Source organism: Lathamus discolor, chromosome 6 (assembly GCF_037157495.1).
Source record: "Lathamus discolor isolate bLatDis1 chromosome 6, bLatDis1.hap1, whole genome shotgun sequence".
Classification (NCBI taxonomy): domain Eukaryota; kingdom Metazoa; phylum Chordata; class Aves; order Psittaciformes; family Psittacidae; genus Lathamus; species Lathamus discolor.
This window is the reverse complement of record NC_088889.1, coordinates 37,476,946-37,503,436: the sequence shown is the minus strand read 5'-3', so window position 1 is coordinate 37,503,436 and position 26,491 is coordinate 37,476,946. Positions and strand designations below refer to the sequence as shown.

The following is a 26,491-nucleotide window of genomic DNA, read 5'->3' as shown; positions in this document are numbered from 1 at the left end:
AACTGCACAGTGCAAAAGAACCTCAATATCCTGCCTGCATAAGCCAGCAAGGCCATGCGGAAGGGGAGCACATAGCAATACGTTGTATTGCCAGTGCTGAACTAGAACAGCTGCATTGTCAGGATGCGGCATGCACGTGGCAAAATAGTTATTAACACAAACAGTTACAGCAATTGCTTTTCCCATGGAACACGTCCACAAAAGGGGGCATCAATGGCTAATTCCGGAATTTGTGATTGCCCTGTATGTCAGGATATGTTGCTGAGTTACTCGTGTTAACCCTCTGGACATTCTCACAAAGAAAGATAGCAGTAGTCTACCTACAGCTGCCTGACAGCTGTGTGTGTTACTTATCCCAATATGAGGAATAAATAAATTACCCCAAAGTTGTCAGTGAGATACCATGCTAAGTGCAAACGCTGTCACCTCCTTGGTACCAGGTTCCATACTTTGCTGATTATATTTATTCTCACACAGGTCATCACAGCAAATGCCCTTTTCACTGAGTCTGGCCCTATATGAATTGTTCATCTGGCAGAGAAACATTACTCTTTTCAAAGATCAACCGAGTCAAAGAACAGAAACTGCAATAGAAACTATCTATCTGGGCTATGTCTATGAGTAGTTGCAACTCAGCTGTGATATGCCAAGGGAGAGGGGCTAACCTGTGCTGGGACAATGCTTCTCAAGGTGAGCAGAGCTGGCTAGATGTCCTTCACAAAAAATGTCCTGGTGACTTCCCAGCCATGATTGAGAAATGAGATAATGATCTCTTCCATGAGCACTCATCAGATAACCAGCTACCCATTAGGTTGGGAACATGTAGTACCTCTGGAACAAAAAGGAGAGAAAAATATGATATAATGATAACACAAAAAGAACATTAAGCAGCATCTCTGTGCTTCAGACTTGGCTGAGGAGTCAAATACCCTTTACAGGTAGCTTTATGTTTCAGTTATTACTACTAAGCACATTACAAAAATAATCTCTCTTCTGTTTTTCTTCTCCCCTCACAGTTCCCAACCTCCACTTCTTAATGGGAGTGGGGAGATGTGGGCATAATATTATTTCCCTGCCAGTCCACACCATAGGTACCACTTCTCCTGGATCATTTCTCATGGCTAGAAAGGTTCCTGCCCTTGTGCCTAGATGTATTTTGAGATTTCAAGGAGCAAAGAGTGAGAGAAACAGGGCAAGTAGAAGAGTTTATAAAAGAACTATAAGAAAACAGGTATATGATACAGTTTGTTCCTCAACTAGTTGGCATAACTAGCTTTACTGCCTGTTTCCAATTCATCAGCCTGGCAGAAAACCATGACATGAAGATTTTTGCCCTACCTTCACCATCGGCCATTGCATCAGTGAGAGTGCACTACACAAATGGGAGGCCAACATGATCCTGGCAAAGGAGGAAAGAAGCAACCATTAACAATTAATGACATTAACATTAATGTCACCTTCTTCCTCACCCTGGCTCTCAATGTGACTACCCTGCTCCTTTGCTTCCTACAGCGAATCTTAGATGATTTCTCCTGATTTGCAAGTAGCCATAGTAAAGGAAAGGGGCTGGGAGGGGGGAAGGGAGGGAAGACATAGTGAAAAGGAGAACATGCCAATTCAGAGCTTCTGCATCAATAAAGCTGGAGACTTCCTGGAGACATCAATGAAGCTTAGATCAGACTCACATAGAGTAGGGGTGACAGGCAGCCATTTATGTGTTTTCACTGTGTATTTCGTACTTCCAGATGGGACAGTAATACTGTTTGGGATGAGGAAAGTCTGCCTGAACAAGGCAGGCAGAGCCCTGCACTCTTCAAAGCCAACAGAAAAGCTGAAAGGTGTTTTTCCTCTCAGCAAGAGATTTCTCATGCCCTCACTGCATGCTTTGTTCTCTGGGAATCACCATCTCTTTGGCTGAGAAGCAGAATTCAACCTATGCCCCCAGATCTGGGGTTTGATAGCCAGGAGCAAAGAATCCAAAGCAGAGGGAATAAGGGATGTTAGATTCAGAGTAAGAAAGTTCTGGGTCTGCTTCCCAGCAGGAGGTACAGCAGCAAAAACTATGGTTATCATCTGTATGTGTTCCTTGCACTCTTTATGGAGAAGGGATGGCTGAAAGTGTCACTGCAGCACACAGGAAAGTCTGTCGTGGAGAAGCCAGCTTTAAAGCAGGCCTTAAAGGCAAGTACTTACCCAGCTATCAAAAAATAGTGCTTTTCTGTGCCAAACTGCACCAGAGAGAGACCTGCTGGAGCCACCTCTCTCCTAGAATTGCCCTTACCAAGTAATGAAGATGGGACACCTTCTGAGACTGAAGTGGCAAGACAGCAGATGCAGGAACAAGCTGCTAAAGTACAACAAATCAGCAGCACAGTGTACCATGCACATCCAAGAGAACTGCAGGGCTTTGGGATGGAAGTGGCTGGACTGCTAAACCCATGAATTCTCTCATTAAAATCAACTGTTCTACTGGAGTAATGAAGGGTAGCAAATGCTGTAAGTTGTTCTAAAAAAGGCATATGGGGTCACAGACCACTGAGCTTTACTTTGAATCTGGTAAATTGATTGAATTATCCAGTAAAATTAGCATCACAGAAAAGGACTGGCACAAAGAACTGATTTAGTTTTGCTCCATGATCTTGCCCTATTTCCACTGCTCATCACTACCTTCAAAGTTGATTCTTAAGTCTCCGTGCTTAGATCATGCCATAAGGCACCGTGCTTAGATCATTCCTTGTTACTCTTCTGCATTTGGCTATGTCCTACAGAAAAATGGCTTTTCATCCTTCCCCCTTCCACCTAATTCTGTCCTGGGAAAAACTGCATAAGCCAGTATTTGTATTTATTCATGTAATATCTGTATTGCCATTGCAGGTACTCCAGAGAAAAGCAGCAATAGCAGAAATCATACCTAATGTCCTAGTGATCCAGCACAGGTCCCTCACTTGTCCCAGTCTTAACAGAGGAGAACTGCGTATTCTAGGAGGCTAATCACTTAAACTACTGTAAACTGGGCTTTACCATGTGAAGAACATGCAGCATAAGAACGTTTTAAAAGAGTTTTCTACATGAACCCTTATATATTGCCTGATCCAGATGGAGTCTTAGGACTTCAGTTTCCTTGGCAAGATACACTGAAAAGAATGATCCAGCAGGTGTCTTGGTTCTGTGTCTGGAAACTCTTTCCCTGGAAACAGGCAATCCCATACAGCCATCCTCTCCCCACTAGTTCAGGACTTTTTGTGCTTCAGTATACAATATTCACCTAATATCTCTTCATGCAGTCTGGTGTCTGGAAACACCACTCTGAAGAAGGCACCAAAGAATTATGCTGACCCTGTACTACTCTATCTATTTTGCATATTCATTTTTTAAGCACTTACTGTTTCTAACACCTAATTCTCTAAGCACCAAACGCCACTAAGCAGTGACATTAAATGAACACATTAGACTATAATTCATGCTTATTACCCATATCACTTTGATCAAACTAACTTCAGTGTTTATTTGGTCACCACCATAGTTAAATTGTTATTATAATTCCACTCCACATTTTGTTAAGCATTCTGATTTAACAACTTCCCTAGCTGTCATGACTTTGTTTTCCTTTGTAACTAAGAAATGAGAGTCCCAGATTTTTTTCTGAGCAGACATTAGCTTCCACGTATCCACACGATGGCAATGCAATTCACTTTCAAACTCCTAAGGTCTAAATTTCCCTGTTTGGATCTCTGGAAAATTTGATCACCCTCTGCAAGGTCACTGCAATGTTCCCTTTTCACTTTAGTCCCAGGTCCAAGTGGATATTAGGGTTTATAAAGCTTATGGCCATTATGGCCTGGGAACTGGAGCATCTCTGTTCTTGCCTCTGAGTCACCGTGCACCTGATGCCTCACTAATCCCCAAGTGGTTTGGTGTGCCTCGGCACTGAACAACTGTAATTACTTCTGGAAGCCAGCTGCCAGTCAAGTGACAAAGAAGTCTGCAGAGCCACTTCCCCAGCCCACATCGCTGAGAGCTTGGACCATTTGAATACAATACTAAATAGAACAAGACATGGGCAATATGTTATCTTTGCAAAGCTGAGCTTGTCACATTTGCAGAATTAATACAGTGTGGCAGGAGATGTAAGGGCCGCCTTCTCCATGGAGCTCCCACATCTATGGAGTCAGACTGCATGAGCACAGCGATGAAGAGCCTAGCTCTGCAAAACCACGAAGTTCCTGACATGAGCTGGGCAATCAGCAGTACATTGCAGGTCCTCTGAGATAAGCATAGAGATGAAAAACTAATGACAGAAATGGGTGAAAACAGGTATTTCCTACTAAGTCTAAGCAAAACTTTTCTGGGTCTCACTCGAGCACTGTGCCAACAAACCTCTGAATTGTGTTGGAAGTGTTAAGCCCACACTGTGCAGCAAGCCAGGAGCACCTGGGAGGCAAAGAGCACCTGCACCATCTAGGAGATGTTCTTTCTGGGACCTCTGGACAGTATTATGTGAATGATTTTTATTTATTTAACCTCCTCAGTGATCCCTGCACTCTATGGACAAATGGGAGCACTGAGTGCCTGCCCCAAGGAACCCTGCAGCCTAAATTACAGATAAGTCCCTGCTGCTGTTCAAAGAGGGTTACTCTCTGGGCACATTCCTTTTGCTATGGAAGAAAGGATACGTTTAGGATATAATAAAGAAGATAAAACAACTTTGCAGAGAAAGCTCCAATACCAGCAGTATCACCATAGATTCAATTTTGTTCCTCCTCCTCTTCCTTCAAATAGAAGTTAAACTCACCCATTTCCTCCCCTGCACCCTTGCACACCCTCTTCAGAGAAAGAAGCGGCTCAGGACATTACCTCCAAATCAGAGGTTCACTTGGACACGTCCTGCCAAAAATAAATCCCAGTAGAAGCTGGAGGAAACCATGGAATCTTTTGCTGCTTTGGACAATTTGCAAGGTGGATTTTTTTTATATACATGTGTGTGTATATACATAACATATACATATAATACATACATATATGTTGTACACATGCATAATACAATACATGCACATATTTGGTGCTGCATGGGTGCCAGCCAGGTCATGTATTCCCAAGACAGAGAGATGCTGGTGGATGGGGGGGGATAGCCTGACCAGGAAAGACTGTTTGAAGGAAGCCCAGGAGGCTTCACACTATGTATTCCATTCAAGCTTGACCTTGGTGGAAAGCCCATTGACTGTTCAACACCATCCACACAGCCCAGAACTGTCCACAAGCAGCTTCACAAGCAAAGACACACAGCAAGCTTCTGTCTCTTCTCCTCCAAACATAAGGTAGAGCCAGTGACCTTCTCTTCACCCCACATGAGAGTCCTCTTTGGGAAAGGGACAGGCCGTTTTAAGAAAGGGAAGGTATGTCCTGTGCTGGCACTGGGAATCCCACTGAGTGACAGGGAGCAGTTCTACAGCAATTGCTTTGTTTAAAATGCAAAATGTGGATGTGTTTAGAGGACATATCAGCATCAATCACTGTATGCAAATCCTGCCTGTGGAGAAGAGTTTCCCCTGGAAGTCACTCCTCACTGCCCTAATCGAGTTAACGTTAGTAACTGAGGGCATGTTGCATGCTGATGGGCCACTGATGGTGCTGTCCCAGGAGAAGATTAATAAAAGGCAGCAGAAGTGCTTAGCCCTGAGCAGGAAACAAAGTCGGGGGGGAGGGGAGGGGGGAGGACAAGGGTGTCTTTCTGTCTAGCAGTCATTGCCCATTACCACAGACTAAAAAAGCAAAACCTTGCAACCCTCTTCCACAATCACCAGCAGGCTTATAGAGGAAGGTCAGCAGGGATGACACACACTGATTTGGACAGGAAACATTGCTGACTTGCAGCCTGCAACTTCTCTTCACAGGGGAACATGGATCCACAAAATAGAGGTAAGAAAATCAAATGCAACTCTGCTGCTGTTAAGCTGAGAGGTACTTAAAATAGGGGCCTGCCTCCAGCCTCTGGAACACACATAGTCACAGCTGGACTCACGAGCTGACACCAGAAACCAGAGCTGCAGACAGAATGCAAGGATTTGCTTAGCACATCCTGGAGGAGGACAGAGACACATTACAACACAGGGCCTGACAGCCACTGAGGAAGAAACACCTGTGACTGCATGGGAATGGTTTTCAGGCACTGGCCAAGAAGGCAAGGCCCTGGCAGGAGTGAGTAGTACCAACCACAAGTTGGCTTCTCTGGCAAATGTAGCCCTAGTCCCTTCCTGGCAGATGAACAGTAAGCACTGCTAATGATAGTCATTAAGATTATTTCCTCTCTTTCTCAGCAGCAAGAGCAGTAGGAGAAGGAGACTGGGGAGAATGCAGATGTTCTCACTGCTGGGAGCAGAAAAGGAATGGAGCACTGCTAGTTAGCTTGCTTTCCATCCATGCACTGATAGCAGTTTTACTGCTTACACTTTCCCCTTCTCTTCCTAGTCAACTCCTAAGCTTGCCACCTTCTCTCAGCTTCTCCCATCATCACCTTGGCCACTCAGCCACACCTGCTTCCTGCATCAAATGGTTGCCAATAGTTTCCCTCTTCTTACAGTGTCCTGTTGCGAAGACTTCTGCCCTGAGCTCCTCTCCCACCATGCCTGCCCTGCTCAGAACTTGAGTTATTGTCCCATGACTCCTGTACATCTGAGTTACTGTCAGATCTTTGCGGAGTGGGAATCTTCTCTTTTATGTATCTGTAAAGTGCTTAGAACATTTGTATTGCTCTATAAATAAGGATAGTAAGAGTCTAATGCTGGCAGCTCTGGCAGATGCATAGGCAATGATGACAGCCTCCCCATGGAGTGAGATCATTCTGCTTACTGGAAGATTCCATACCAGAACAAGGTTCTGCTTGGAGTCCAATCCATATCAAAATCCTTCTGAGCCTAGCAAGAGCAAAGCTAGTGGTGTGTTAGGGAGCTGACTTAATCCAATAGTTCTCAGCATTGCACTTCCATCTGGCAGGCAATAGAGAGTTGCAAAGAGTTTGTATGAGAAGTACTGCCCAGATATGCTAGTCAATGAAGAGTAATTTTTGCTCTCCTAGAAAACACCTAATAGTGCAGGGTCAACCTGGTCCATAAGGAGCTTAAAATCAGAAATGGTGCCACCAACCCAGCTGCAGATTTGTAATGCATAACACTTCTAAACCACTAAGAGGATTATTTTAGGACATGGATACAAGACAGAAGATGGCAGGATGCTCTTACAGTTATGTTCTAGCCCCATATAGTCCACAGCTCTGACACAGGCAGCTTTGACACAGGCAGCCCAAGCCACTTTGAGGGACTTACACTGAGTTGAAGGGTAGGGATTTTGCACACCACATCCCTTTTTCCGTCTCTAGCAGTTGAATGCTTATGTCCTTCCACAGTCACCAGCTGTATGAGAGTTCCCCAGATTGAGGACCAGCTACCGTCTCTGTGGGGTAAAGATCAGCTATCAGATAAAGTTACCATCAGCTCTCTACTCCATGACTGGAGTTGCTCCTCCAAAGCTCAAGAGCTGAAACCCAGTCAAACCATCACCATAGGTCACAGCAGCCACTTTGGGGAGCAGAAAGGATGCTCTCTCTTTTCTAGTACCCAATGGAAAGACAGTTTGTTTCTGGCATACAAGCTGTTTCCCTGCCGGGGCAGGAGTAGAGGGGGAGCAGAAAACCTAGCATAGAGGGAGGGCTGGTGAGCAGCAGGTTCTGGCTTTACAAGAGGATGATAAATGATAACAGCATTAGGAACAAAACCAAACATCTTTCATGCTGTCAGAGCAATGAAGCCAGCACATAACAAGACATGGGCACAGGGCAGTGTAGCTGCTTTCCAGAGAAGTGCACAACTATCAAGTTACTTCTGCTCTGAGTCAATAGACCAATTCATCTTCCAGGGTTCCTGTAGAAGAGGACAGGGAATAAAGGGGTAGTCATTTCTCTCCACTTAGCTAAGAGCTTCAGCTGCTCCACAGCGCACTGAATTCGATAGACAGGGTCATGTCAGCTAGTACTGGATGCCAGTGCAGCAATGCTGTAAGAGGATGGGGACTGGAGAGTCCTAGCTGGACTTCTTCCCACACAGCCCTAGTAGTTACCAAATAGTATTGTGAGGACACTAGCTTAACACAGAAAGGAAAGAGCAGTCCAGAAGATGAGGACCACGGTATGTAATCCCCTTTACAGTGTTCCCCCAGATTCAGACTCCACAGAAAGCTTTGCCTCCCTGCAGATGAGCATAAAGCCCCCTTCCTGGGGCTTACCTCTTCTTCCCAGGAGGAGGTCATCAGAGCAATAACAGTAGCTGGTGGAGGCAGGGATGAAAAAGCAATTCCTTCTGTCAGTCTTTGTGAGGAACCGGTTCAATGAATTATTGTATTTGCCCTCCTGTCTTTGTTGTAGTCCAAGTCTTGGCAGTGAGGAAAAGATTAATGGCCAGTGCAGAATTAAGAATGAGATGGAGTGTCATGCCTGGTTTTGCTTTCACCAGCTCCCAGTCATCTCCTTCTATGCCCAAAGTTGTCCCTTTGGGTATACAATCAAACAGAAAACATGACACTAAGTGAACATATGTGCATGTAGCCAGGAGGACTCTCAAATACTTCTCAATATTAGGTGGTGCTGGAAAATCATTCCTGTTAAACTCCAGTTCTCCTTAACAGAAGAGTAACAATACTTGATGATTCTTCCCCTGACAAACACTTGCTACCTTCCTCTACTAATGGCAAGGGACATAGACAGCTGTTACTGGTCTGGGCTTGCATATGGGGAAATTGAGACACTGTAAGGGAAGTGTGTTTGATTTCCAAGGTCAAACACAGCAAGGATTCAAACATAGGCTTTCACAAGTGCCTACTCTCCATATTGTTTGCAGTCTCTTTGTTTTGTAAATGTTCTCTCTCAAGATGATCTAAACTGTGTAGCAACTCACATACTTAACCACCACACTGCCCATAAACTGGGTGGGCATCCTCCCCACCTCACTGCAAACAGCTCTGTTGGCCCCATCAAGCAAGAAGGCTCTGTGACACCAGCTTGAGCTTGTCTTCTTTTGGCTCTGAGGGCTGCTGGCTGCTTTCCCTCCTGCTGTGAAGAGAGGGAAACAGAGACTTAAACATAATTAATTGCTTTGCTAAATACACCCTATGCTGAAGAACACAATCAAAATGGGGAAAATGGGAATGTTCAATGGAAAAGGCCTTTGGAGTCAGGCAAGAATGAGATGTCTCATGTGACAAAATGCAACAGAAAATGTAAGTCCAAACTGGAAGAAGGCAGTAAAAAGGAAATACAAATTCACACCCCAGGTAGAAGTGAGGATGGCTGGGGAATCCTGAAACCATCCACTGAACCCATTAAAAGTACCTCTGTGAGCAGTAGAATGAATGAATCCTACTATGGATTTATGCCTTGTGCTGAATTTACTATGCTGCACATAAAAAGAGGTGAACTCCAACCAGTTTTCCCCACAACTAGGACATTCAGGTACTCTTTTTGCAGCACTGTCTTGTCCATCTAACAAGGAATGAGGTTAGGAAACCTTCAGTACAGACACTGAAAAACTGTTTTCTCTGCCCAGGGAAACTGTTGGGAACTGGCACATTTAAGATCTCTGCATCTCTTTCAGGTAAATTAAATGGGGGTTGGAAGGTTCAAAAGTTATTGTGAGGAATGTGTGAAAAAACAGGTACAGTCACAGAGAGTGCGATCACCTGAGCCTTGTTTCATGTGGAAATGAGGCTTGAAGGAATTAAAATCTTCTATGCATCTAATGGAAATAGAAGGTTTACCAGAAAAATGGTGGGTCCTGAATTATATTTGTATTATAAGAAGGAGACTAAAGAAGACAATGACACCAAGAAAAGAGCACTACTTCTTTGGCACAAGAAATCTGAGCAGAGATCAAACTTGGAATTAATTCTTTTCAGATGATAAGGATGAAGCTTGGAAACAGCAAGACTCAAAGTAGGAAGAACTGGAAAAAACAGTAAACTGAAAAGAAACAGTCTCCTAGGATTCTGTCATTTGTTTGGGACGCCTGAAGAAAATGAAGAGTAGAGCAGCCCATTATAGAAGTAGAATTTGCTGCTCTACAGAGTAAATTCCAGATGCCCACCCAGCCTCTATAGCACAGTAAAATGGCTGAGGTTGCTGGAATTAGTCAGGGCAAAATCAGGCCCACAAAAAGAGAAAAGAGCTTCCTCTGGTAACCTAACTAGTGATATTCAGCATGTCTGCGCATTTCTTCACTGCTGGATACGTGACCGTTTGTTTAACCACTCCTGGCCTTCTATTCCACATAAGGATTAATAACAATGAAGATACCTCCTCTGCCAGATACTTGAAGCTTTGAATTGCATTTTTCATGCTGGGCTTGGCCCTTTTTCCCCCTCATACATCAGCTGTCTTTCTGCATTCTGCATGGCTTAGTCTAGCTCCAGGTCTGGGGACATGACTTCTCCCCAAGTCAAAGTGGATGTTTCAAGACCTATGCCTGATATGGAAAGCAATATGAGTCTTACTGCAGCAATGCTAACATTAGTTCCCAATAAGGTCATGCACTGAACAGCCTAGCAGGCTCCTGAACTGGGAAACTGGGAGCAAAAGAGAAGTTTGAAAGTAAGGAATACCGGTCCTGTTGGAGTACAAGGTGACCCACTGAGATCTTTACTGGTTGTAAATAAAACAACACCCATGATGGGAGTGAAAGTCTGGGTGAAGCAGTTGTTTAGGGAAGTAAGAAAAATATCCAGCCATGTCTGAGAAAAATCTAGGATGTATGAAAGCCTAAGCCATACACCAAAAGCCTATGCTACAAATCATAAAGGTGTCTTATCCCTCAACGATGATCTTATGGAAGCATTTTCTATCCAAGCACCAGTGCTCCTCCACAGGGAATGCAGTTGGTCTTGGTCTACCATCCCCACTGCTATTCCCATGTCATTCCAGCTAGGATAGCTGTGCAATGCCCCGTCCTCTCTATGGCCAAGCACTCATATCCTCTAGTACCTCTCAGTCCAATTCTGGACCTTTCTTGTCACATACAACAGATTTTTAAAATGCGTATTTAACTTCACAGAATTTATGTGCCACTGAGGAGAAATTCACACCCTCCTCCCAAATGAAAGAATGAAGAAATAAAATCCTGTCCTTGACTTAACCTTTTACATGCACTGTCTCAGCAAGGATGGAATTCATTCAGTAATAGTTCATTGTAGCTTTATTTCTAAATCACAAGTGACCAGTGCCTGACCTAAAGGCCAATTATAGCCTCCATAACTGTACAGCAGTATGGAATAGCCTGCTGACTCTTTTATCACTCAAATAGTTCCTAGTGATTCTTTCTAAAGGTCCTAATGTACAATGCTCAACTCGGACTATTTGTTTGAGTTCTGTGGATCACCACATGGTTTGCTAGGTAGTTTTCCTGGGTTGTACTTCTGTGTCCTGACACAGAGGACATTTCATTTATTGCACTGGACCCAATCATCAATGTGTTCATGAGGAAAGAAGTGGGTTTCAGTTCCAGCTGTCTACAAGGTCCAGAGCTCAAGGCAGCTTGCTCCACTGAACAGCTCTCCATTAAGTGGTGTTCCCACAGGAGGTGCTGTGTATCCCACAGGAGCACACACAGGGTTAACATGCTTGAATTTCTTCCCAGAGACAAATGGTTTGTGTTGAGGAACTGCTGCTGGGAAGGGAAAAAAAAAAAAAATCCCCTTTTTTATTATTCCAAGGTGCATTTTAATTTGCACAAGCGACATTGTGTCTGTGATGGATTACACGAAGGGAAACATTACAGCCCAGCAAGCTCGGCAAGGAAAAAAATAGGGGAGATATAGGGAGGATTAAAAACAACCTATTGCAATGCAGAATTCTGATAAGGGGTCCATGGTGCCTTTAGAGCAGGAGCAGGTGGAACTCAGAGTACCAGGAAAGAGAAGGGGCATAGCATAGGGTGAGAGAAGGTGGGAGCACAGACTGGAACAAACTCCTTGGTCATGTAGTCCACTCTCTTCCTGCTACCAGCATAATTGCAGAAGTCCTTTCATAAAAGGTCAGGCTCCATCTTAAAATCCATTCTGTTTCTTTTCCCTTGGAAGGATGTTACAGAATCTCACTTCTCTTTCTGATGGTTAGAAACCTTCATTTAATTTCCAGACTAATTTATTCTCAGCCAATTTATACCCATTTGTTCTTGTGCCAACATTGTCCTTAAGCTTAAATAGCTGTTCTCTCTCTTGAGGGTTTTGTGGTTTGATGTATTTATAGACAGAAATCATATCCCTCTTTCCTCATTTTGCCTGACTGAACTAGCAAAGCTCTTAATATCCTATAAAGCAGATTCCCCATATCACTGGTCATCCTAGTACCTTTCTGTGCTCTCTTCCAAATTCATACCTGTGTTTCTGGGATACTGGTGAATTGTATGTGCTATTTCAGGAGTGGTCATACCAGGCTTTTGGACTATTGCACAATAGTTCCATTTCTTTACTGGAAGCATCTATATGCTGGAAATGTCTCCTTTTTTTGGACCTTTCATCAGCACCATACTGGTCATTTGGCCAAGGCCACTAATGGTCAAGACAAGACCTGAGAAAAGCCTCCTTTCAGCATAATACTTTCACTTTCAGCACTACCTGTTGCTGTCCCCGCCTTTAGTCTCCCTTATGATTCCTCCGCTAATCACCATGCGGCGCCTTATCTAATGATTTTCTGAGCTTGTGATAAACAAGCTCTAGCCAGTTATCTTATCAGAGACAGCTATCTCATGGCTTTTTATCCCATCTTCTTCTGCTGTTGTGCAGGTCTTTTTCCTTTAAGAGAATGAACCTACTGTACAAGCTAGAGAAAAATCCCTCTTGCCTGCTAATAGTGTATGGTTTATGGCACAAAGGTAGGTAATTCTGTCCCCTTGTTGGAGGGAGCAATAGTGATATGCAGTGGTCTCCTTATTACAATATTATATTTTCTTACACACTCTTCGGGGCCTCAGCAGCATAACCAGACTCTTTGTACTCTTCCATATTATTTTTAATCCAGCCTCTTCTTGTTTTGAACTAATACAAAAAAACATTCTCCAGAGATATCAGTGCCTGGAATTAAAGAGGACAGATTTCTAGCACTTAGGGATGGAGGCATTTAATAACAATAAAAATGCAGCCTGGTAGGTGGTCTGAGAAATGCCCTAACACAGCAGGAAAGACTCAAGAAAGCAAGCTGAATTAGGTACACTGTTGGTAAACCGAATCATCACATTCTTGTACTGTGAATCACAAGGAGTATTTGAAGTAATTGCAACATTTATCTGTTAATCTACAGGATGTATTTTACCATAAAAATCCAGGCACATCCATTAAAAGGAATGGAAAAGACCTACCCAGAAGATCTTCATTAATAAGCACAAAAATAAAAATAGCCAGGGTACTCCAAAATCTAGCTAAGGTTCAATGCAAAATAGTACTGACTACCTGAAAACACCAGCTACTTCCCTGGAAGCTACACAGGCTTAAAATCTTTCCCCACCAGAAGTTGAAAGCCTGTTGCCATAAACCCAGGAGGCTTTTACTGCAGAAGATACAGATGAGCCCTGTAGGATCTGTAATGTCACTATAGCTGGGCTCTGATGCACCACGTGAACGGTTTCTATTGGGAATATTTGGCCATCAGTGCATGTATATATGTGCATACTGCAATGTAAACACGTATCTATTTACCTCTCCTGTACTTCCATAAATGAAATGGTGGCTAAAACCATAAGGGAAGGGATGGTGGCTAAAACCATAGGGGAAGGGAAAGTATGAGTACTTGAAGCCTAATGACTCCAAACACAATGTGCTTGGTTTTATAAGGCTACCCTTACATGTCATGAGTAAACTCTAGCAGGTCTCACAAAATTATGCTGCATTCTGATTCCTTGTGCTTTGTCAGTAAGAAATGTTCTACTGCTTAAATAATGCCTCACCCAGACTAACGCTACAGGCACAATGCAGTTCTTCTCCTGCCTCCCTCCATGTGTCTTCTGGGAAGTCACAGACTGGACCCATTCAGTTGGTAAGGGAGGAACAGAATCCTGCACCCTTCCCTACAGCCCTGCTGCCTCAATTGAATTACAAAGTAAAAGATCACAAATGCTTCTTTTTGATTCCAGAGTGAGGAAGGTTGACTCTACCTAACTGCTAACAAGAAGGTAACATAGTCAAAGACAGTTTTCAGGAACGTATTTTCCATTTTCCCCATTATTTGGGGCAACCCAATACTCTCCATTAATAAAAGACTGACTGCGATGACTTTTCAGAACACAGCTAAACTCTGCTGCTCTAGAAAGGTCAGTGTTACACTTGTACTCACCATGTCACACAAGAAAGAAATCCCAGAATCAGAAAATGCTAAATGAAAAAGTTTAATAAAATAGAGTATTACTTCTGAAATCCACTTGCCCCTCTGCGCCTCACTGTCCTAAAACCTTCTGCAGGCACACACCTTGCTGTATGCTTGAAGAAACTTGTCTCTTTCCTCAGAGCACACATTAACTCCATTTCCTCCTGCAGGGGACTGAAGGGTGCTTCTTTATAGAAGTTTCTCACAGAGAAATCAGAAGTATACAGTATTATTTGGGAAATTCAATGACAGCTAATTAATAACCAACAAATAAGCGTTGGGTTAGGAAAAGACTGAATGCATTAGATGAGTCATTCAAACCGAACGCTTTAGGCAGCTCAAGTGTTAAGTCCTTCCTATTCCTTTCCACTAATGACACTGTCACTGAAAAACAACAGAACTGAAAAGGGTACTAGTGTTTTCCAGGCAGGGATTCTGAAATCCCTCTCTCCCAGTGCATCCCTAATCCTGCCAGCTCCTTTCTCTTCTAAGTGAGGTTTAGGCAAGCAGGCAGCATAGCCTAATTGGTTTCTTTGATGTGACGGACATATGAGGGGATCGGTTAAAAAGCCCCATGATAACCTTCCTCACTAAGATTGTTTTCAAGACACAGAGGATGTGGCATGAAACATTAATATAGCCTGGAGATCTCTTCATATAGGAAGGATCCTTTCTCACAGTGATAGTATCGTAAACATCCAGTCACTTAAGCAAGGCCTACCATCCTTCTGTGGACCACATAGGAAACTCTCAGGCCCGTTCGTGGTGCACAAACATGCACCCATATGGGGTGGGAGGGAAAAACCTTCTCTCCAGACTCCTGAGAAAAGGGATGTCACAGGCAGGGTGACAGTACGGAGAACAGGCAGCAGGGAGAAGCATTGATGGCCATTGCTCTTGCCACAGTTGCTCTGCAAAGGAAGCCTCAGCTACATCCATTCCCCCACATCCATTGTGAGTTTAAAAAAAACCTCAAAATTATTCTACCTCAGACTCAGTAGGATTCTATCATTAAAGCTCCCAGATTTGCTCTTGCTCCCAGCTAACAGAGTCAGTACTGTTTGAAGTAGGGAAAGGACAGCTGCTGTCACATAGAGGGTTGGGAGGTAGTAAAGAGAATACAGGGCCCTTGTTTCTTGTAAGGGGGGCCCTGGGGAAGCTACCTAGCAAGATTCAAAGAAAGATGATGTGGGGCAAGCCCAGAAATCTCAGCTTGCAGTCTTATACAACTCTGCCAGGTTTCAGACTCTTCTATGCCTCTGCTTGGACTCAGACCATGCATGTTTACTTACTGCCTTGATACCATACCAGTGTTTTTCCAGAAAAACACAAGCAGGAAGCAAACAGTGATTTCTAGCATCTAAATCCTGAAACCAACAACAAGAAAACCTTTAAAAGCTCTTTCCCTGCCAGTGGAGCTGTCAGAGCATCTAAAAATGTAAGTTTAAAAAAGCGTGATTCAAGGCAAACTAAAGTCACTGCCTCTTTCTCTAGAAAGAGACTGCTGTGAAATAGTAGGGTTTTCTAGAGAAATCTCTGAACATTAAATCACTCACTCTGAGTTTTTAACAATGTGATAGCATAGCAAGGTAGCAGATCTGATGTGTCTGGGTTTGGTATATGCCAGGTCCCTGGGAGGAGCCAGCTGGAAGATTAACCTACTATTGAACTACCTTTCCAAAATGATGTTAAAAAAATATAGGTCGAGCTTTAACGATCTTTGCAGTCAGTGTCACAAGGCCCCTGGTGTTTCAGATGCTAACCCAGTGACCATACGTACAGAGTTGCCCTACAAGCATGAAATCTCAGTTGCCCTACAAGTCATGAAACAAGTTATGGGCTAATTCCACAAATAATGTATGACTTTGCCAATGTTCAGTAAAATCCTCTACATTATTAAAAACATCAGTGTCAGGTTACAATTACTAAAGAAGTCCCAAGTCACACAACGCTTTGGAGATTATACCCAAAACTTTGGGATGAAGTTTATGTGTCTATGGACTATTGTCCTGAAAAAAATGAATTGAAAGGTTTGCTCTCACTAACAATGTGGGGGCTCCCAGCCCCTCCTGAGCCCGCCAGATTGCTGCGCAAGCTCTACTTCTGCTACAGAAAATAGGACAGGTTGGAAACACCTTGCACAAGAACCATTTGTGTAGCTTCCCTTTCCGTTTCTTTGCCAGCAACTTTTCTCCACAGCTCTAGCAAAAGAAGATCACCATTGTCATCTTTATGGCTACACAGACAGGATATACACAGCAAAGACCGGGGTACTCCCAAGTCAGGAATAATTCAGTTTCTGTTATAACAGTTTCCACTGCTATGTCAGCCCACTGCTGAACACCTGAAAACATCGTATCCTTCCTTATGGCACAGATTCTTCTTTCTTCATTATGTTTTCAGTGATAAAAAGTATTATTATTAAAGACAGGCAAACAAAATACACTTCATCCTTGACAAGTTTTGACCTTGACCCAGCAGCTTTCCCTGCATCTCAGAAGCATGGTTCTCTTTTTAGGCTCTATTTTCATGTATGCACTCAATAGCAGAATTAAGAATTGTCTTGTATTGCTGTTCCTAGAAAATTATTTCAAATGTGGAGTCCACCACTGCACGCTTTTTGGATGCACTGAACAGTGCCCAACATAATAATGTCTTTTGGTCCACAGGAAGATGCTGTAGGATGAAGCCAATTTTCTACCCACTCCAAGTCACTCTCTAATGTATAGATTGCCCAGCCCAGTGTACACAGAGCTCAGAGTATCATTGGCCTTTAGGGTGATGTGGAGTAGTATTATTGATTACTGAGTTACATAGTGAGTGCCAGCAACCATTCTTTGCCTGACAGGACAGAGGGAGTGTATATGAATCATGTGGGATAGGAATGACTTGAGTCATGCTCAGTTAGCTCCTTTATTTCTTTACTGAAAGATGCCTGTGATACTTCTTGGTCAGGAAATAACACTAAGCGCTTTAAAGAATGAAAATAAAGATAAAATGAGAATGAAGAGGGAAAACGAGAACACAGATTATTTCCTTTACCCTTTCCCTGAAAAGAAAAAAGATAAACTACCAAATAAACAAACCCACATGTTCCCTTTGCCACCCTTGTTTTGCTTTAAAGGCCTTATGTCAAGAAGCTGCACTATAATTAACTCCTGTTAACTCATGCATAAAGGCTACTGCTCCTCAGATGGAGATGGCCATACCCACTGCAGAGCATGCCAGCTATCTCCTTGCTCATGGGTTCTGGCACCAGCCAATTCCTTTGTGTGATTTATCACCTGGTAATCCATCTCCTCCATCCATTATCCTGCACAAAAATCAGCTCTGGACAGCTGCTTTCTCTGCAGAGCTGTCACTTTGCCTACCCTGTTCTCAGCAGGGCAAGGGAGTTTTGTCTTTTCAGATTCAGTAAGCCTCATGACAATTTGGTTGAATATCTTACAGGTAGAAATAACAGCTCTGTGCACATTAGGTTAGACTGATGACCTGCATAAACCTTTCTCTTCAGCTGGGATGGGTCTTCCAACTTAGGATTTGCCAGCATCTATTAAACTTGTGCAAGTTAGCACTCCTGAGCCTTTTTTAATATCCACAGGCTATTTAAGAATCAATTAATGAAGCCTACAAAAACTATTTTAATGAAATCAAACAGATCTGTTGCCTCTATGCTGAACTGATAAACATGACAAACAGTGATTTCAAGTGCTCGAACTGCAACTAGTACAAACATTCAGCAATAATTTATATTGTTAAACAATATATAAGCAAAACAATGCATTATTGCGTGCCAATTCTTTGATGTTTGAAATACAGTTTCAGGATTCTTACATATGCAATCCATGTGCATATCCATACAGCATCTAAATACTGCACCAGATTTACATTACACTAGAATACCATCCGTAAGTAATATCAAAGGTTTTTATATTAGAAAGGTAAAGCTATATCAGTAAATTCAACACATTCTCCTAATGCTGATATTTGCTTGTTATAGCAAGCTTGGTTTAAGCTGGTTTGGTGTACGGAATCAGTGAAGGCAACAAAAGTTTCTTTTGTGCATCTAGTCTAAATTCTCAGGGTTGGGGCCCATATCAGCGCCTCCATATCTGTGTGACAGCCAGGCTAGAACGGCTCCAGTGCAAACAGTAGCAGTAGCGAAGCATAGGCAGAAAAACAACACACTGCAATAGAAATTAAAGTTCTCCTGCCTGCAGCTCAAAAAAGCTCCGTGTACAATAAAGAACAAGGGAAAAACGGAAAAACACTATGTTTACCTTCAAAGACTCAACAAAAAGCAACACATCCTCTCAAGAGCAAGACTTTCACCTTTGGTACAGCTGTACTGGATCTAGAATTTGTCATGTGCTTAGGGACAGGACCCACAAACCCAAAGAGAGTTCAGCTTGGGGAAAATAATTAATTTCTATTCCTCTCCTTCAGCTCAGTCAGCCTCATGGGGGGAGGTGCCAGAAAGCATTACTGCCCTCCCGTTCTTCACATTAAAAAAGGAAAAAAGGAGGTGAGGAGGGAAAGGGGAAACAAAGATGCAGAAAGAAGCTGGGGAGGGGAGGAGCAGGGACGGGAAGCTGAGAAGCAAGAAGAAAAAAACATTCGTAAAATTAAAAGGCAGGGCCCCATCAGATTCTGTCGGGCAGGGGGAAGCGTGTAGTAGGCAGGAGTAATTGGTAATCGGAGCAGAAGTGAAGAAGGGGATGATTTATGGGAGCATGGAGACAGGGGTGGAATAATTTTTGGAGCAGAACGGGGAACTTACTGAACGCCTGAAACTCAGCTACTTATCCACTCGTTCTCGTGATAAATTAGCTCTTGTTTAAAGTAACCGGAGCTCCATTTTTCATTCTGATTACTACACTTGATATCTCTCTCTCTCCTTCTGTTTCTCTCTGACCACTGCCCCTTAGCAGGCTCTCTGAGCTGAGGCAATGGGTTTATGGGAACTCTTCACCCCTCCATTACACTGTTCACACACCCCCCCTTCCAATTACTGTGGGATTAACTCTTTAAGTGTCTGTGTGCTTCTCTGAGCTGCTTCAACTGTTTCTCCCGGTTGACCTGGGAGCATATGGAGTATGATCTTCCATTTATGCTATGGTGGGGGAAGGTGCATGTGTGTGCAATGCTTGCGTGCATAAGCACAGTGGTATGTCATGGCTTCCAGCGTTTGTGCATGTGTTTGCCACGTTTGGAAAGCAGCAACATTTCTGGCCTAGAGCACACCTGGTTAGTATTAGGAATGATTTATTTTACAGTACCACCCAAAGCCACCTCACCTCCCACAGGCTCATGGTCTCACTATTTAGTTTACCACCTAAATCCATATGAAGACTCAGGTGAGACAACAGGCAAGTGACAGAAAGGAGATGACATACAGAGGCAGACTTGCCACAAGGGAGTAGATGATTTTAAGATAAACTCATATAAAGACACACTTTCAATAAAAACGTGTAGGATAAATAAGTACTAGTAAGTATCAGGTTTCCTACTGACACCTGTTTTTTCTTTTCCCTAAAAGCATCAAAATACTGAAGTGGATCACAAGGAAAGATTTGAAGAATTAAGTGGTTTTGCCAGTCAGTTCAAGGAATATAAAAGACAAAAGGTACCACAGTAGACAGACCAGCCAGGTTTCTGCTACCCCCTTTGTAAGTGAGAAAAACATGCAGAGTAAATTGCTGAGAATTCTGAGAAATAAAATACAAGAACAGACAAGCCAGGAGTTGGCCTGTTGTCGACAATAGTCCAGAACTAGAATATAAAAAGAAGGGGTTATTCACTGAAATTAAAAGATAACAAAGTAATTAGCTGGTGCAACCTTCACCTCAGCTGTTACTAGTGTCAGGAGCTAGGCATAACTGAAAAGGATAAGGCAGGTATAAGGACATATCTAGACTTATGTTGGTTGGTGTGGACACACACTTGAACAAGAAGCCAATTTCTACATATACAGTCTCAGCAAATGTGACCGACAGTCCAGCTGTTTCTTAACTATGCCCTGCCAGGAGTCCCTGCACCTTCTCAACTCATGTTGTGTCAGTCACAGCAAAAGACAAGGTATCAGGTTAGTAAAGGATACCAGATCTGACACATCACAGCAACACATGACCTCACATATAGGGCAGCACAGCCATAAAGCCTTGCTGAACAAACAGGCTGCTTACGTGACACAGCTTACACTCAGCGTAAATTCTGTCACATATTATTACAGGACACAACACTGGTCAGACTGTACATTCAGTTCTAGCTCTTGTGAAGGAGCCAGATTCTGATGAATGGTATCTGTCTGATTTGCTGCTACTGTGTGCCCTGTGACACCTCCTCTTTGACCATCCTGAATACACTCTCCTAGGTACAGTTCAATCACACTGAGCCACATTCAAAATTGAGCTAATTCTAGTAAAGCTAACATACATATAACTCATATTTCTTATATTTTTGTAGCCAGCAGGTAGTATAACCACACAGCATCATTTTTATCCCAGAAGACATGAACGTTATGAATACGTACTTTTCCAAATGAGAAGATGGACCTCAGCAAAAGTTATTCATATTACAGTCTCTCAGTACAGGCCTTTTTCATATGGGCTTTCAATGCTTCTTCTATAAACATAATGATCTCGAAGTTCAAGCAGAGCAATCCTATCTCCATTGCCTCCTTATTCATACTAATATAGAACTGTGCGCTACATGAACAACCTGGTAGCACTGAACCCCTGTTAGTACCTTTGTTAGTGTGAGAGGCATTCTTTGAATAGGTAACTGCAGCTTGAGTTAGGAAGTGTTTAGGAGGAAAGTCCAGGTAAAGCAAAAAACTAGAGAAAAGCTATAAGCACTGTCATTACCAAAACCAGTAGGTGGGCAGGCTGCTTGGAAACAATGATACAGTCTCTTCCTTGAAGGAGTCACAGACAGCGTAAGTGCCCAGACCTCCTGAACACAAATTTACAAGTTTTACAAGCCTGATGTGGTTATCATAAAATTCACCAGAAAGGTGTTTCTGGAAGACAAATAGGTCCACCAGGTATTACACCATTAGTATTTTGCCAGTGATGTTAACACAGCTACACTGTGCAGGCAGGGACTGCAGTCCAAAGCCCAGACTAAAAAGCAGCTGCAAGAGAAGCAACAGGCAAAGACAAGGTGTGCAATAAAAGTTTAATGGTAGTGAATGTGCATTTTCTTTGAGGCGAGTATACTGCACATCCTCTAACCTTGGAGGATCCCAGGGGGCATTTGGAAAGGGGATGAGGGTGGTTCACAGTTGTTAATACATTTTTATTATATATTTCATTATATTAAGTAGAGGGCAAACTGATCACTATGACCAGACAAGGACAGAGAGATTAGCCTTACTGGAGTGATGGGTAGTTTCTTACTTGGAGTTCAGATAGTTAATCTACCCACCATGTTTCAGACTGTGCTCACTTTATCTGTACCTGGGATTCCAGTCCCATCTCTCCTTCTCATACCTTTGATAGCAAGCAGCTAGATCTTCAGAGATTTCAGAAAGCCAAAGCTGAAGCAAATGAAAACTGAAAGTTTTACTTTTATACACAGCAATTTCAATGCAAGAGCGTTGAAACAGAATAAAATAGAGAACACACAGCAGCTTTCACAAGTTCCAGAACATTTCAGGTTGAAAAGAATGAAGTATTTGAAGTTTTTCTCTGGGGAGACCACTTTGTTGCAGAAACACCAGGTACTAATCTTGTGGGGTTTTTTTAAGCCCACGGAAGACCTATTGCTTTTACCCTTGGGTCCCAGCTGACTCGGTATTTCAGATACGGCACTTGAAAACACAAGCAGGACAAAAGCAGAAACTTCATTTTATGAAAAATTCCAAAGGTTACAGGCCATAATCCTGAAGTAATAATCTTATGCTTTCTTCAGGGAAGTGAGGTAGACGGGGCCTAAAGGAGCTAAACGCTTCAAATCCAACCTGCATGAAATTTAGCACACTTGTAGTTTTAAACTGGCATCTAGAGCATCTTGGGTTTTAAAGAGCAAACACACTTAGTTTTTCCTGAAGGACTCTCAAGTGGTGAAAACTCACTAGGCAGGTCTCTATACGGAGAGTATAACTCCTTTGTTTGACAGTGATATTTTCCCTTGCAATTATCTTCTAAATGGCCACTCATGGTGGCTTACAGCAGCAGCTCCTTTCTTCTAGTACTACTTGACCAACATAATTGCTAAGACAGCTTTTGGACAAACCAGAAGCAGCTTAGCCTATAATGGCACACTAGTTGCCTCTGTCATCTGAATGCCTTTTTACTGACTTGTCCCCAAACTAGTCAACAAACTGCAGAATTAGTCAGAGGACCATTTGCACCTCAGCCTTCCTCATGAGACTGCCAACAGGAAAACTCCCCCATGCAACTCTCTGCCATTTTCTCTGCCAATAAGTAAGACAGCAGTTTGGCTGAGACACGAACTCTTTGTACACAGCCATGAGGTAGTACTGACTGTCTCTGTTACTGCAAGGTGAATGCTGCTGACTGAAGTCCACAATCAACTGAGCGACTCATTTGTTATACCTAAGTGTATCTGATATTATAACCCAAAGGTTCACAGACAGCAGCTGTCTCCCTCAATGAGCAAGATTACCAGGATGAAAATATGACACAGTCCATCATTTGTGGCAAACTCATTTTGTTTAGCCTAGAAGCTCAGACGAAGAAGCAAGCAAGCATTGCTTTTACGGCCATTGCCCTCTTCCCTGTGTCCTGCAAAACCAGCTAACCTTCAGGGGAACATCCAGCGTTCAATGGAAACGAATAGCTAAAACATTCAGAAGATGTCAGGATATCCCTTCTTTAGAAAGAAAGCAAGCATTCATTTATGGGACAGAATCAAAATTCTGTGGGTCTGCTTTCTGGCCCTTTCAAGAGGTAGAGAAGTCATTGTAACTCAGCAGACAGTGAAAATTTGCCCCTACTTACTTCCAATGCCAAACCAATGGAGAGAAACTTTTGTGGAAACTTTTCTTGAACAAGACCTTAAATTCTTAGAGGTTCTTCCATTTCTGTTGGCCTTCTAGGCCATATTGGAATTCAAACAACCTACCTGAGGTATTTGGGGGGTTGCAAAATGCCACAGATAGAAGTGAGATAAAGGTGGAGAGAAGAATCCTGAGATACTTTGGATATATTTATTTTTATAAGAACTATCATTGCTCTCTTCTATGCCCCCTCCCCTGGCAGAGGTGAACTGCATATCTTTAGTTAATAATTAACTTGTCATGAGCTCCATCAATATCCCATCATCCAAGTGACAGAGGGAAGGGAGGCGATGGGGGAGGTGATCAGCACGACATGCCAGCTCTGCCCGCAGCCTGCGATCTCGTCTCAGCCATAATAAATAGGATGAAATGCGCTCCTGATAAATGCCCATGTCATGGAGAGATTTTACCTTCACTCAGAAACAATGTAATATCTCAGCTATTACCCAAAATAATTTATCAATGTGTAATAGCTTTGTGCAGAGCTCAGATAGGAGGGGAGCAGCGCTGCCCGAGATGGATGGATCCTACCTTCTGCTTTTAATTTTTAATGCTCGTAGGCAGCTTCACATTAAAGGCCAGGTGTCATATATAGACTTAATGTAAGAATGGAGTTCATGAATTCTAATCAGGAGAGAATCTCCCCCTCTCCTCTCTTGCTTTAGTCACTTCTCTTTTTTTTATTTATCAATTTTCCTCTCTTTCTGTACTCCCATCTTCTTTGCCTCACCTCTTTTGGTCCATTTCTTCTCCCCTATTCTTCATATTCGTTTTACTCACTGTCTCTGTAACAAAACCATTTGGGTAGCTATTTGCTACTTCTAAAAACTGTACCATCACTTCAGGACAAAACAGAAGACTAGATTTACTTCTGCCTTGGTCCCTGTGCCATCATTTATATACAGGCAAAAACCCCAGCACAGTAGTGATCAAGAGTGGAAAAATCTGGACTATGGCCATCAGAATTCACAGTGGAATTACATTGCTAGAAAGAGTCTGGCTGTAAAGGGCCAGTGGAAAAGGTCCATCCAATATCCCAACAAATTCACATATCGCTGCAAAGAAACATGTTTCTTTAGTTGGCAAGAATACTGCATTGGGATGTGTAGACCCAAACAAAAATGCTGTACCCCAAGGTCCCATTTTCTTCAGATTTCTAGTTTCCTTATAGCCATGCCAGCCACATAAACATCCTCCTCTTCACTTTCAACATTATGCATGAAAACCCAATTGGGGCCCATCTCATCTGGTGGCCTGCAACAGAGGATCCTATTCAAGGACCTCTGTAGCAGTACATAAAATCTCCAGTAAGGACAATACCAGGAAGTTGTCATTAAAAACACACCATTAGGGTTCAAGTTAGAAATAGCATTATTGTATCAATACAGCACATCAAAGAATGACGTACTGTCTGGGTGAGACACACCTGAAAGCCACAGCAATGTATGTCAGCACTTCTTAGCTCTGCACAAAGAATGAAGCTGCAAGAAAGAAGGGGGGAGCACCACTTACTGGCCAGAATGTGCAGCAAGGGACAAGAAGACAATACAAGCAGCAGACACAAAGATCAAGGAAGAGCCACAGACTGCAAAAAGGAAAAGGTCAACTGTTTAGACAACAGCTTCTGTTCACACTCTGATGTGAAGAAAAATAAAAGCACACCAAGGCAATGCTGCCCAGATGAGAAGCACTGCCAGAGCTGCAAACCCTTTTACAACCACTTTGCTGAATCGCAAGTTATGAGGATACCAGTGCCAAGAGGAGCTTGGACTTGACTTCTTGATTTCCTGCTTTCTGTCAATAAAGGTAACTTAACTGCTCCATTTGGTGGTTGACAATGCAGGGTCCACAGACTGAATTACTCTCTAAGGAATTCCTTCAAAAGAAAAGACTTCTCTTGTGCCTGAAGACCAGGATGGCATGAAAAGGCTTTGCTGGTGCTGCTCCTTTTTAGCAGATAAACAGAGGACAACCACCTTTAGGGGTTGCATTGTCAGTGAACTATTCCTCTTTTCCTCTTGGAACTATTTCTCTTTCCCACCTGGACATCTTTCTTTCCAGAACATTAAAAACTTAAGACACAGGCAATTTATTCCCACGTGGAACTCAGCATATTCCTCAGCCTACCAGATCAGCACAGTAGAGTTCTGTTCTCAAGCACCTGGTCACTACAGGAACAGTCCATAGGAAATATTCCTTTCTTGTTCCTTACCTTCTGCAAGGATTACTCTGAGAATATTCCTCTATTTCCACGTTACTCCTTCCCAGCTCTGCACATCACAGTTCTGGAGGTCAGATCTATCCCAGTTAAAACAAGCTGCATGCCCAAAACTTTATTGACTTCGCACTGCTTCTCAGTAGGTGGTTGATCAAAGGGAGAGGAAGGCTGGTGTTTCACTGTGACAAATCCACTCTGCACACGAAGAAGCCATCTCTGTAAAATATGTTAAAACAAGTCTTAAGAAAAAGTCATTATGTAATCGATAAAAGACAAGACTTAGCTTTGTATTCAGCTTTGTGAATGTCAGGATAAGAGACTGCAGAGCTTTGAATCTTTGGACAGTGGATCTGAAAAATGAGAAAGTGGAAAACCAAATTTGTATTGCTGGGCCATAGTGTGGTACTTCAGGGTACAGGGAATGTGTGGCCGTTTGTGGGCAGAAGCAAACTTCAGGCTATCTCTGAAGATTCCCAGTTATTCTAGGAACACTTTACTGAGCACATTTTGCTCCTCTATGTCTGTGTATAAATGTCACACTGCAAAGGCAAGACACTAGTATCCCCTGGTGCAGCAGCCTTAGGATACCCTCTGTGATATACAGCTATCTGAACTAATAAGGAAGAGAGATGCTGTTTGAAGAAGACAGAAAGATAGCCTTACCTCTCCCGAATGCCATTCACTTAGTGGTTTTGGCCTGGCTCCAAGCCAGGAGGAGAGCAGCATGCCCTTGTCTGTGCTGAATGAAAGCCCATTGCTGGCTGCCAAACAGCCTCAGGCAGACAGGGACCCCAAGGACTGAACTGAGAGCTCTAAACTCATTCACTCATGGGCCAAGATCCTTCCTAACCCTAGG

General features: G+C 43.0%; 1 long non-coding RNA gene across 2 annotated transcripts in view; it reads right to left on the bottom strand.

Annotated features, from left to right (window-relative positions):
- Positions 1-26,491, bottom strand: part of LOC136017615 (uncharacterized) — a 113,916-nt gene that overhangs the window by 9,669 nt on the left and 77,756 nt on the right. For both annotated transcript variants that reach the window (XR_010614014.1, XR_010614013.1), the window contains 3 exons: positions 25,630-25,851; positions 1,339-1,399; positions 666-831 (listed from right to left, as the gene is read on the bottom strand). This is a non-coding gene — a long non-coding RNA (uncharacterized LOC136017615). The remainder of the gene's footprint in view (positions 1-665; positions 832-1,338; positions 1,400-25,629; positions 25,852-26,491) is intronic.